The sequence below is a fragment of the Bubalus kerabau genome, chromosome 5 (assembly GCF_029407905.1).
Source record: "Bubalus kerabau isolate K-KA32 ecotype Philippines breed swamp buffalo chromosome 5, PCC_UOA_SB_1v2, whole genome shotgun sequence".
NCBI lineage: Eukaryota > Metazoa > Chordata > Mammalia > Artiodactyla > Bovidae > Bubalus > Bubalus kerabau.
In genome coordinates, this window is record NC_073628.1 from 24,770,199 (window position 1) to 24,784,298 (window position 14,100).

At 37.1% G+C, this 14,100-nt stretch overlaps 1 pseudogene; it reads right to left on the reverse strand.

The window, feature by feature from the left end:
- Window positions 1–7,776: 7,776 nt before the first annotated feature.
- LOC129653749 (olfactory receptor 149-like) lies at window positions 7,777–8,706 on the reverse strand (annotated as a pseudogene).
- Between the last annotated feature and the right edge of the window lie 5,394 nt (window positions 8,707–14,100).

The window sequence follows — 14,100 nt, forward strand, 5'->3', positions numbered from 1 at the left end:
GAGATTTGTGCTAAAATTTTTGTTTGTTTGTTTGCTTGTTTTGTTTTTTGTTTGTTTTTCCTCTGATGGGCAAGGCTGAGTGAGGTTGTAATCCTGTCTGTTGATGATTGGGTTTGTATTTTTGTTTGCTCTTTAGATGAGGTATCAGGCACAGAGTGTTAATGTTGGTTGCGTGATGCCAGTTCTTGTATTCAAGTGGTTTCCTTTATGTGAGTTCTCACTATTTGATTCTTCCTAGGGTTAGTTCTCTGGTAGTTTTGGGTCTTGGATTCAGTGTTCCCACTCCAAAGGCTCAGCGCTTAATCTCTGGTCAGGAACATAGATTTCACAAGTGGTTTGTTAGGGCATTAAGTGAGATTAAAGCAAATACCCAAAAAGGAGAAATCAAAGATGAACTACAGACAAATGGAAGTTACAAAATCAGACAAATAATAATTAAAATACTGGAATATACACATATACATATACACCCATGAACAAAGTCAAAACAGTCCAACAAAAAGTACAATAGATTGACCCAGCAAACAGAGGAAATAAAAAAATATATATTTATCAGTTATGAACAAAACTAACTAAAGCACAAACGGGAAAACAAAAGTACCTCATTGTGGTTTTGATTTGCATTTCTCTGATAATGAGTGATGCTGAGCATCTTTTCATGTGTTTGTTTGCCATCTGTATGTCTTCTTTGGAGAAATGTCTATTTAGTTCTTTAACCCATTTTTTGATTGGGTCATTTATTTTTCTGTAATTGAGCTGCAGGTGTTGCTTGTATATTTTTGAGATCAGTTGTTTGTCAGTTGCTTAATTTGCTATTATTTTCTCCCATTCTGAAAGCTGTCTTTTCACCTTGATAATAGGTTCCTTTGTTGTGCAGAAGCTTTTAAGTTTAATTAGGTCCCATTTGTTTATTTTTGCTTTTATTTCCAATATTCTGGGAGGTGGGTCATAGAGGATCCTGCTGTGATGCATGATACTGGATGCTTGGGGCTGGTGCACTGAGATGACCCAGAGGGATGGTATGGGAAGGGAGGAGGGAGGGGGGTTCAGGATGGGGAACATGTGTATACCTGTGGCAGATTCATGTTGATGTATGGCAAAACCAATACAATATTGTAAAGTAATTAACCTCCAATTAAAATAAATAAATTTATTAAAAAAAAACACAAAAGTAAAGCAAGGTGCCAAGTGGGGAATAAAGCAATGAAAACAAAACTAACAAATATGTTGGGAAGAAAGGAAAGAAAGAAAAGAAAGAAAGACTCGATATGCAAAGTTAAATACAGGTACATGAAGAAGTTTTATACACATTAAAGATTAACTGCAAGGGGAAAAGAACAGTAGTAAAGTCAAACAAAAGAATAAATGTAGAAAATATAATGGGCTTAAAAATTAAAAATTCAAATTATAAAAAAGAGAAAAGAATAAAAAAGAAGAGGAAAGGAAAAAAAAACCAAAAACTTCACAGAACTACAAAAGCCCAGTGTAGAGGCAGAGGTTTATAACAACAATAAAAAGTGTGACTGAATATACACATATACAAGAACGCCCTTAAGCAAATACAAAACAGTCCAGCAAAAATAAAGTACAATAGATTGACATAGTAAACAAAAGAAACCGAAAATTATATCTACCAGAATAGACCTAACTAAAGCACAAACTGGAAAACAAAAAGCAGGGTGCCAATTGGAGAATAAAGCAATGAAAATAAAACTAAAAAATATGTTGAGAGGAAAGGAAAGAAAGAATAGATATGCAAAATTAAATAGAGGTAAATAAAGAAGATTTATATACATTAAAGTTTATTATTGCAAGGGGAATAGTCGGAAAGCAAACAAATGAATCAATGCAGAAAAATAAAATTAGGTTTAAAAAATTAAAAATAAAAAAGAGAAAAGAAAAAAAATGAAGGTAAACTTCACAGAACTGTAAAAGCCCAATGTAGAGGCAGAGGTTCATAGTAACAATATAAAATGTGACTGAGAAAAAAAAGAAAACAAACCAAAAGCTCAAAAGTGTAATTGGATTTCATAGTGCCAATAAAATAAACAACTACAACAGAGGGGGGGAAAGATAAAGAAAAAAAAAATCCAAAGAATCTCCAGAACTACGTAAGAATAATGTTTTTCTTGAGTTACTGCTGTCAGAGTCCTTTCCCTCGCTGGGAGTCACAGTCTACCTCACCTCCCTAGGATGCCCTCCAACACTGTACTGAACTCTGGATCTGCTGTGGGGGCAGCTCAGATTCTAATCTGGTCCTACTCCTGTGTGTTCTTGCCTCCAATATCCACAGCTATCAGAACTAGTGTGTTTTCTTTTGAGGGAGCTCTCAATGTCCTTTTATATATTCCACACACATGGAGTCTGCCTGGTTGATCGTCTGGATTTAATCTTCAGCTTATACTGCTGGTGGGAAGGTTCTGGTGGGAATCATCTGCCTTAGCCACACTGCCCATGGGTCTCAATTGTGGTTTTATTTCCACCTCTGAAGGTGGATCATCCACTGGGGTTTGCTCCTGAGGTTGCCCTGGAGTTGTACTAACACTTCTGTTACCCTCCACCCCCACCCACCCCGGTTCTTTCACTCTACTGAGTTTCGTGTGGTTCTATATATATTTGTCAGCTGGTCAGGTACTCCTGTCCACTCTCAGTTGGTGTTTTGTATGAACTTCTGTTTCTGACGGTGTATTGCTGATGTATCCATGGAGAGTGATGTACTCCATGTCCACCTACTCTTCTCCATCTTGTTCTGTCCTGACCTCCTTTAGTATTCAAAGAAACTGTAGAAAAGGAAGGTGATAGATTTACTATCCAGCTTATTTAAAATCCATTATAGTGTAAGGAGCACTACAGAATGTTGTCAACATTATTATTAGACATACCTGTGTATGATAACTAGTTTTACACTTCCTAATTTTGAGCACTGCTTAAGTTCCTTCTTAAAACTGCCTTAAATGTTGATTCCCTAACCATTTAAATGTTGAATAGTAACAATTCTCACTCTACAAAGTATTCATAAGAATTAAAAGAGAAAAATGCATAATAAAAAAGAATTAAAAGAGAAAAATAGAGTGGAGTATTTAATATATTAAATATATTTAATATTACTAAAATTAATATATTTAATAAAAATAATGTGGATTATTTAATATATATATACAACAAAGGTCTGTATAGTCAAAACTATGGTTTTTTTCAGGAGTCATGTGTGGATATGAGAGCTGGACAATAAAGAAAACTGAATGCCAAATTATTGATGCTTTGTGTGTGTGTGTGTGTGTGTGCATATGGTGAAAAAACTTATTTTTTTTTAAAATTCTATTATACAGAGTGAAGTAAGCCAGAAAGAAAAACACCAATACAGTATACTAACGCATATATATGGAATTTAGAAAGATGGTAACAATAACCCTGTGTACGAGACAGCAAAAGAGACACTGATGTATAGAACAGTCTGATGGACTCTGTGAGAGAGGGAGAGGGTGGGAAGATTTGGGAGAATGGCATTGAAACATGTAAAATATCATGTATGAAACGAGTTGCCAGTCCAGGTTTGATGCACGATACTGGATGCTTGGGGCTGGTGCACTGGGACGACCCAGAGGGATGGAATGGGGAGGGAGGGGGGAGGAGGGTTCGGGATGGGGAGCACATGTATACCTATGGCGGATTCGTTTTGATATTTGGCAAAACTAATACAATTATTGATGCTTTTGAAATGTGTTGTTGGAGAGGGCTCTTGAGAGTCCCTTGGACTGCAAAGAGATCCAACCAGTTAATCCTAAAGGAAATTAGTCTTGCATATTCATTGGAAGGACTGATGTTGAAGCTGAAGCGCCAATGCTTTGGTCACCTGATGAGAAGAACTGACTCATTTGAAAAGACCCTGATAATGGGAAAAATTGAAGGCGGGAGAAGAAGGGGATGACAGAGGATGAGATAGTTGAATGTCATCACCAACTCGATGGACATGAGTTTGAGCAAGCTCCAGGAGTTGGTGATAAATAGAGAAGCCTGGCACTCTATGGCACCCAAGCTGCCTCCATGGGATCACACAGAGTCGGACATGACTGATTTAATATATTGGCTGGTAGATGGTAAGTACTCGAAATGTTACTTGTTTTTAAAATTATCAAATTATGAAATATTATATATGTATTTTATTGTGTGTATATATATATATATATATATATACACACACACACACTAGGTCCTTGAGGTCCTTGATGTAAATGACAAGTAACTCTGTATTTTATTTTGATATCTATGTTGTCTACTCACTTTGAAAACTCTCAAGTAGCTTGATCTCATAGAACTACACAAATTAAAAATCATAGACAAAGTTTACGTACCTCTTTCTGTTTCATCATGATTTTACTTATACACTAGTATTTCATACATAATCCACAAAATATCTTGCATTTGCAGTAAAATATATCCTACCTTCCTTGGTGGCTCTGATATTAAAGAATCTGCTTGCAATGCTGGAGACCTGGGTTCAGTCCCTGGGTTGGGAAGATCCCCTGGAGTAGGAAATGCCAACCCAACCCAGTATTCTTACAGTCCGCGGGGTCACAAATAGTAGGAGATGTCTGAGCTATTAAAAACTCACACACACCTCCAATTACAGTTCCTCTGATTCAATATGATTTTAGGGATGTTATTTACCCATTCTAGAGTTCAGTTCCCACATCTGGAAAAATGTGAATGATACACATTTTGAGGTGTTAATATAAACAGTTAATAATGTTATATGGAATTTTAAAAGAGAACTTCTTGGCACATAGTCAGAAACTAAACAATGTAACTTATTTTGTTCTTTTTCTTTATAGAACTGGTTCTAATACTGAGTCATGATATAATTCTTCCTCACATTGTACTTTTGGAGTTTAACATGCCTCACTTAACAAGCTGTGTTAAATATTTCTGTTGTAGCCAGAACAAGGGCTACAAGTAGGTAGGGAATTTTAGTGAAAGGCTAAGAGTAATCTATTGCTTTGAAGCTGGTATTTTAGAAAATCCTTGGACTAAGCAACCAAAAACATTTAAAACAGTTAGGTAATCAATGACAGTGATGGCTGATAGCTTCCAAATGGATGTCTGAGATGATAGGTGGCAATAGAGTTAGAAGAGTTTGGCTCCAGAGATGTAATTAAGTATGATCAAGGCACACAGTAAAATTAATAGAAAACAATGGAGTCTGGAGAAAAGAATCCAGACTCTATTTCCTTAAAGTCCTGAAACAGAAGAGAGAAGTCCAGTTCTGCGAAGCGTTCGAGCTGGCAATGAAAGCAAACCATCTCACCTAGGAAACAAGGTAAGAATGTGGTATCCAAAAATTATTACTGAATGAGAAGAAAACATGATGGCTTCCATGTTTCCTCTGTTCGGTAAAAACCCTTTAGAAGACAAGGGCTGTGACTACCGTTCCAGCTTCATCCCAAGAGCCAGAAGATGTTTCTGCCCTTTTGACTCTCGAGATACTTGATAGATTAGAAATAACTGACAGGGCCTTCCCTGGTGATCCAGTGTTAAGAATCCACCTGCCAATGCAGGAGACATGGGTTTGATCCCTGATCCAGGAAGGTACCACATGCCATGGAGCAACTAAGCCCACAAGAAGAGAAGTCACCATGAGAGGCCCTTACATCCCAACTGGAGAGTAAGCCATACTCACCACAACAAGAGAAAAGCCCATGCAGCAATGAAGACCCAGCACAGCCAAAAAATAAATAACTAAATAAAAGAAATAACTGACAGATATGTTACTAAGGTTCTGCTTCCTCAACTAAATCAAAAACTCATCTGGGACTCAGAATTTCTTCAACAAATGAACTGTTGATTCTATTTAGTCAGTCCCCAAATAGCTCTTGTTTTCTCGTTACCCTCCCTGAACCTAGTTTACTTTCAGTGTTGGAAAATGCTTTGCTAAAACTTATCCTAGCACAATGAAGGGATGTTTTTGTTAAGTCTTAAAACACAGGGAAATGAGAGCCTGACTTGCTTAGTATAAATAAAGTTTCACACAGGAAATATTTTAATTGGGTCTTTAGTGGGTTCCCTGATGGCTCAGATGATAAAGAATCTGGCATTAAAACAAGTACAATATCATATAAGAAATGAATCGCCAGTCCAGGTTCAACGCAGGATACAGGAAGCTTGGGGCTGGTGCACTGGGATTACCCAGAGAGATGGTATAGAGAGGGAGGTGGGAGGATGGGGAACATAGGTACACCCGTGGCAGAAGCATGTTGATGGATGGCAAAACCAATACAATATTGTAAAGTAAAAAAAAAATAATAATAATAAAATAAAAAAATAATAATAAATAAAAAGAATCTGCCTGAGATGTAGGAGACTTAGGTTCAATCCCTGGGTCAGGAAGATCCCCTGGAGAAGGGAATGGCTACCCATTCCAGTATTCTTGTCTGGAGAATTCCATGGACAGAGGAGTCTAGTGGAGTACAGTCCATGGGAGTCACAAAGAGTCAGACACGATTGAGCAGCTAACACTGCACGACTGAGCAGCTAAATACTCTGGAAGGAGCATTTCTGTTAGAGAGAATAAAAGGCACAGGGTTTAAGAGAAATGAGCAGAGGAAATGTACTTTCCTTTAAAAACATGCATCATCTCATCACCCCGATATGAACTTTTAAACACAATGTTGTGACTAGTTCAAATGTGGGAGAATTCCTGACTGAACTCTTATCCTGAAAATAAACAAAAGCAGAGCTGAGTTGTCTCTACCTCTCCTTCTTCTCTTCCCATCACCCCTTTCTCTTCCCATCATACCTTTCTCTTCACATTATGCCCTTCTCTTCCAATCACCAATCACCCTCTTCTCTTCCAATCACTCCTTTCTCTTCCCATCACCCCCTTCTATTCTCATCTCCCCCTTCACTTTCCTTCAAATCTCTGCCTGGACTAGAATAACACATATCTCATGCTGAGCTCGTTAGACAAAGAAAAAGGAAAGTTAAGGGACAGTACTAAGGTCACAACTTTCTGGTAAAGTGTCCAAAACCATAGACCAATAGCAGTTTAGATTTTTCATGGACTGCTGGTTGTGCTCATGATTATAAAGACAAACTAAAATTGTGAATACTGAAAAGCAACAGAGCTAGTCACCTCTTCACAGACTCCCCCTGGCTACCTTCTTCACATTCTCTTTTATCTACAACTTCAAATCCCAGTCAAATCTTGTTTTCAGGTTGAAGACCAATAGACAGACTTTGTGGTTGATACAGTTCATTGATACCTATGATTCAGTCATTAGGAGACAAAGGTCCTGAGGTCTCACCCAGAGGTCCTTCTCCTTTAACAATTTCTTTTCATTTCAGAAGTCACCAGAGTACCACTGGAAGCCATATGGTTGAAACCTTCCAATTTTTTTTTTACAATCCCTAGACCTTCAAATGAGGGCTTATCTGATGCAGGCTTTTGAGAGGTTAATCATATAATCATTATATGATTATAATTATTTAATCATATAATCCTCAGCAAAGATAAGGAAGTGCTAGGGTAAGGGAAAAGGGAACAAGAGATTAGGAGGAGAGGAAGACAAACAGTGAGGGACAGAAGGCCTAGGCTTTTTATTGCCAAATGGGAGCAGTAGGATATCTTATTATCCCTCCTGAGTAGGGTAATTTATTAGTTGTGTGACCTGGAGAAATTCACCTCATATCTTCAAATCTTAGCTTCTTCATCTGTAGTAAAAGGGAACACAGATGATATCTGTGCAAATTCCTCTCACAAGCAATGTGGAGTCACCTCTATCACTTTTCAGAAATTAGGGCCACCTGCTCTAGCACTTTCCTCAGAAAATATTTCACTTCCTTATTTCTCAAGCTGTAGATCAAGGGGTTAGCATGGGGGTGACAAGGTTATTCAGGACCTGAACAGTTGCAATAAGTCAGGGGTTAGGGGTGGCTGTAGCTAGATGAGAACCACTGGCATAAAGGAGAGGAGGATGGCATGAGGTGGGCACTGCAGGTGGAGAAGGCACACAGTTGGCCTTCGGTAGATCAGATTTGAAGAATGGAGCAAATGATGCAGCTATAGGAGGTGAGGATGAGAAGGAAGCAGCTGAGGGGCAAGAGACCCATACTGATGAAACCCACCACCTCCAGGGCCAAGGTATCTGCACAAGTCAGCTTCAGCATCACTGGGATATAGCAGAAGTAATAGCCCACCCCACTGGGGCCACAGTAGGGCAACTGGAAGGTAAGCATAGTTAGAAAGGTGGCCTGAATACATCCAAAAAATGAGGTGCCCATGGCTAGGATGGCACACACTCTGTGACTCGTGATTATTGTGTAGCACAGAGGGTAACATATGGCAACAAAGCAGTCATAGGCCATTACCGTGTAGAGGTAACACTTAGTACAACCCAGGAAGTGGTAGAAGAAGAGCTGGGACATACAGCCTGGGTAGGAGATGGCTCAGCTGTTCCCTGCTAGGTAGAAGAGCATCTTAGGGGAGCTCACAGAGGGAAAAAATATGTCACACACAGACAGTTTACACAGGAAGAAGTCCGTGGGAGTGTGCAGCTGAGCAGAGGACACAATCGTCAGTAGGATGAGCAGGTTCCCCATAAGGGTGAAGATGTAGAAGGACAGAAACAGGACAAAGAGCATGGTCTCCAGGTCCTCTGTGTCTGGGATGCCCAGAAGAATAAACTCAGTCACCTCTCAGGTGTTCCTCATCTGTGTTAGAATGTTGGACTTCAAAATAGAATACGGGTCTCCAAAGTATCAGCACTGATGTCAAACTCGGAAGCTATTTAATAAAGGATAAGCAATTATTTAATTATCTCGTTATGTGTCCTTCTAGCAAGTGTAATTTACAAAACAACATTAATAAACTAAATATTTTTAAAGGAAGATTATAAATATGTAAATTGACTTTAAATAATTCCATATGAAAATGCTTTAGTTTCTTTTATTTTTAAATTTAAGTCTCAGAAACAATCTTATTAAGTAAAAGAAGATATAAAAAGCATGGGGAGTTTTTAGTAACTTGATCATGTAGCTGGAAAATAACTGATATGAGATTAAAACTCGGGTCTGATTGCAGTTAAACTTCTAACATCTCTGCTGTGAAAGCTCCCAGGAAATTTTGCTTAGAGAAGCAGAGACCTGATGCTCATATTCAAATAATTGGAGAGCTGGTATGTTGATATGCTGTGTGCTTATCCATGGTGAATAACATGTAAAAAAGTGGAACTAGTAAAAAGTTAGATTTTGTTTCAGTATAGGAAAAAATTAATGGCTGAGTCGCCTTGTTAAGTGTTGTGTTCTCATCATGATAAGGGTTTGATTATCTGTAGGATGATATTCTTTCAAATATGAAGAACTTGCCTTCCTAATTTAAATGCAAATTTTTCCTACCTCCACCCTTAATATCCTCTGAAATTCTTTGTCTTTATTACCTTGTTCATTTTCTCAAATATATCTGAAGAGGCACACATTTAACAAGTGATTCTCCTGGTGAGCAGATGGCTTTGATTTAAATATGATAAATTTATCTACCTCTATAACAATAAGAATTATGAATATAGGTATAAAAGTTACAATAACAGCTTAATACCATTCTTAATGTATTTTAATAAAAGAGAGACATGTGTCATAGGGAAGGCCAGAATACCACTGAGCAAGAGTCCCTTAAAATGGCAGAAACTCTTTGGGATGCTTTTGTGTTTGGTCTGTAGTTTCTTTTGTTTTTTTTTTTTTTTAAGGAAGTAAGAATCTGTTGTATATAGTTGATTCATGTTGTTACATAGTAGAAACTAACACAACATGCTTGTAAAGTAATTATACTGCAATTTTTTTACAGTATAAAAATTAATTAAAAAAGAGACAAAACCAGAGTTATGTTAATAGAAATATGTCCAGGCACTGCTGAATGCTTCATGTACATTAACACCTTTAGTCCTTACCACAATTCTCTGAGGTAGGTACAGTTAATTCCTATTTACATTAGGAAACTGAGGTACAAAGAGTTAAGAAAATTGACCAAGTTCCTACATCTTTATTTTTTTTTTTTTTTTTCTTTTTTTTTTTTTTTTTAATTTTATTTTATTTTTAAACTTTACATAACTGTATTAGATGGTAGAGTCAGATCTCCCACAAAGAACAGTAGGAACATCTGCTGAGTTATTGGGCTTCCTTGATAGCTCAGTTGGTAAAGAATCCACCTGCAATGCAGGAGAAGCCAGTTCGATTCCTGGGTTGGGAAGATCCCCTGGAGAAGGGATAGGCTACCCACTCCAGTATTATTGGGCTTCCCTTGTGGCTCAGCTGGGAAAGAATCCTCCTGCAATGTGGGAGACCTGGGTTCAGTCCCTGGGTTGGGAAGATCCCCTGGAGAAGGGAGCAGCTACCCACTCCAGTATTCTGGCCTGGAGAATTCCATGGGCTGTATAGTCCATGGGGTTGCAGATAGTCAGACACAACTGAGCAAGTTACTCATGACTGAGCTGAGTTAGTAATTCTGCCTTTCTAACATTCATTCAAAATAATGATAATTTTAAATAAAGATGTGTTTATATTGCTTATTTGTTATAATGTAATTTTATTATCTCTTAATTCTCACAAAATCCTTGTGAAGTAGTGATAATGAATCCCAATTTTTAAAAAAGAACACTGACATTCAGAGAGTTAGAAACTTTTCTAAAACTAAAAAGTGAAGAGCAAGTCATACTCAGATCTTCTGATTCCAAGTTTAGTGTTCTTTCCTCAAAAAAAAAAAAAAAAAAAGACAATACAGACACCAATTGCCCTTTTATGACTGAAAAACCACTCATAGATTCATTCTTAAGATTTGGAGAAGTCTTCCAGGCACCCCTACAACAACTGAAAAATTTAAGGTACTAGATTGTAGCTCCAGAGAGGGAGGTGAGTCTCTCAACAGCATATTATATTTCAATAGGTCCCATAGGTACATTATTCTTCCCTGGTGCCTCAGACAGTAAAGCGTCTGTCTACAATGTGGGAGACCTGGGTTCAATCCCTGGGTCGGGAAGATCTCCTGGAGAAGGAAATGGCAACCCACTCTAGTACTCTTGCCTGGAAAATCCTATGGACAGAAGAGCCTGCTAGGCTACAGTCCATGGAGTCACAAAGAGTCGGGCATGACTGAGTGACTTCACTTTCACTTTCATAGCTACAGAGAAATTTCATTGCTTGAGGACAATCCCCAAGGGGATATTTCAGATTATGGTGCAGCATCAATGAAAATTTGCATCAAGAAATATCAGCCTATCTCTTTATTTCATTTCTATTTATGAGTTCCAATATTCTGCAAGTTTTTCAGATATTTCCCCCACTGAACTGGCCTGAAATAGTCTCACACATAGAAATAAATCCTACCTCTCTAATTGGGTATTGATTTTTATTTTGCAAGTTTGTCCATTTACATGAACACAAAAGCATTTATTTAAAGTATGTATTCACATATTATTTGTTTGGTAAGTGCATGGGTGGGTGGTAGAAATTGGTCAAGAAAATCAAAAGAGGAAAAAGTCAAGTAGGGTTCAAAAACTGATGAACTGAATGTGAATCAGAAGGGAAGGATACTTTTTCATATGATTCATACATATGAAAGGTTATACATATGAAAGAAATATCCGAGTTTGGAAAGGAAGATCTAGGGTTCACTCTAAGTATTGTGGATGATGCTATAGATTTGTATGTTATCCTCTCCAGGGTAAGAGCTGAAACTCTGAATGAGCATGCTGCAGAATTAATACCATCTAATGCCATAGTTCTTCTTCCCTTGGTTTATAGACTTCAAGCATTCCTGAAAAGCGAAAAGAAGACAGGCTGATCTGGCTAAATCATCATAAGTGATGATATTTTCTTATGATTCTAACCAACATCATGAGAACTGTTGAGTGTAGTGTCTCTTGGACAATTCAGAAAAGGAAACTTTCACAAACATTTAAGTACAAAACTTTATTAATTATTATAATATTTATCTTCACTAAATGTCTATCATTTTGTCATTGCAGAAACTCATTTATAATAAATGTCTAATTTCATCAACAAAACAAGCTGTAGGGGCAAACACTGGCATCTGCCTTTTTAAAGCCAGTTTCTTTCCACATTTCAAAACTATAACATTTCAAATGTTATACATTTCCAACAATTCCTGAGACACCATTGGTTCATAATAACTTGCCTTAGTGTGCCGATGTAACAGTGTAGCATCTATTATAAATCATATTATTTTCACATACCAACTAGGCAGCAATCAAGTTATTTTCAAGAGTCTACAGATCTGTCTTCTAGATCTATACAGAGTATATTTTGTATAGATCTTTATATTCTCTTCTATGTTTTGAAGATCACAGAAGTTATATTATGTAATAAAATGTTTAAGGATGAGTCTGACTGACCTAACAAACCCTTCTTAGAATATGAAAAAGCTGAAGGAAGAAGACCTGCTCATCAACGCATTTCAGTCCAAATGTGTCAGAATATTAACTTTCATCTGGTTCTGATTAAATCTCTGAAGCCACTTTCCAGTAGTTTTGAATACAGGTAACAAAGAAAGTACAGAAATGAATGTGTCTGGTTCTCACATTCTAATAGACTTGATTGAATCCATGATGATTTATGAATTATGAATATGAGCATTTAAACACCCTAAATCCAGCATCAGGAAATAAATGTTCACAAATAATTTATACTAATTAAACTTCTTTAATGTGTTAAAATGACGTTCAAAATCCACTTGCAATTCAGTTCTCTCCCATCAACATAAATAACTGCTTGTGAAAAAGCAATTGAAGCTATTATTAAGTCAAATAGAATGATAAATTTGATGCTCCTCTTTTGGGGTTTCACCAATGCAGGAGCCACAGGAGATGTGAGTTGAATCTCTAGATCTGGAAGATCTCCTGGAGTAAGAAATGGCATCCCCCTTCAGTATTCTCACCTGAAAAATTCCATGGGCACAGGAGCTTGGTAGGCTACAGTCCATGGGGCCTCAAAGAGTTGGACATGACTGAGCAACTGTGCAAGCGTGCGCGTGTGCACACACACACACGCACACATCCAGTGACAGCATCTTCAATTGTAACCCTGAGTTGCCTGGATTAGCAACCCATTGACTTGGTAATGGTAAATGGTAAGCCTGACATATCCAGTATATAAAATAAGTATTCACATATTATTTCTTTTATAAGTGCGTGGGTGGGTGGTAGAAATTGGTCAAGAAAACCAAAGAGGAAAAAGTCAAGCATGGTTCTTTGAACCCTGATACCTCAAAGATGTTGAATTGAATGTAACTCAGAAGGAAAGAGTACTTTTTTCTTATGATTTGTAAATATGAAAGGTTATACATATGGAAGAATTATCTGAATTTGGAAAGGAATATCTAGGGTTCACTCTAGGTTTTGTGGCTGATGTGGCTTCTGGTATACTGCCAGAATTATGTAATAGATTCACACTTGTTTTCTAGAGTCCAGTCACACATCTAAAACAAGGCAAACTCTAGGATTCTTTAAGTATCACCTAACATTAGCAAAAAAGGATATTGTAAAAAAGACTTAAAGAAAATGCATGATACAGTAGGCTGGATAATGAATTATAGTAAGTCAGGCGCTTTTCATTTATCATAAAAAAGTGCCACTTAAGAAAGCATCATATGAAACCTGGAAATTACTGTTTATCCACCTATCTACATATATATTAGATGTAAAATAAAAGTGTATACACTTATCTAAAACCATCTTTTATTTTCTTAACACTGTCTTTGAAAAGCAAAATATTTTAATTTTGATGAAATTCACACTATCAGTTTCTTATGAGTTATGCTTTTGGGATCATATCTAGACATTTTTTCCAAGCCCAGGGTTGGTTGTCAACACAACTTAGTGACTTGAGAAATCAGATATTCACAAGTTAGGATTTGGGAAAGACACTTTTCCAGATTAGGTGTGCAAAAGTTAGAGATTACAATCATTATACTGATAGCAGTTTTTCTGTTTTCTTTCTTTCTTTTTTTTTTTTTTTTTGGACAGAAGAAAGAACATTGGTGATAACTGCTAGAAGATATTTCATTGACAGAAGGTTTTTATCAGTTGTAGACAAAAC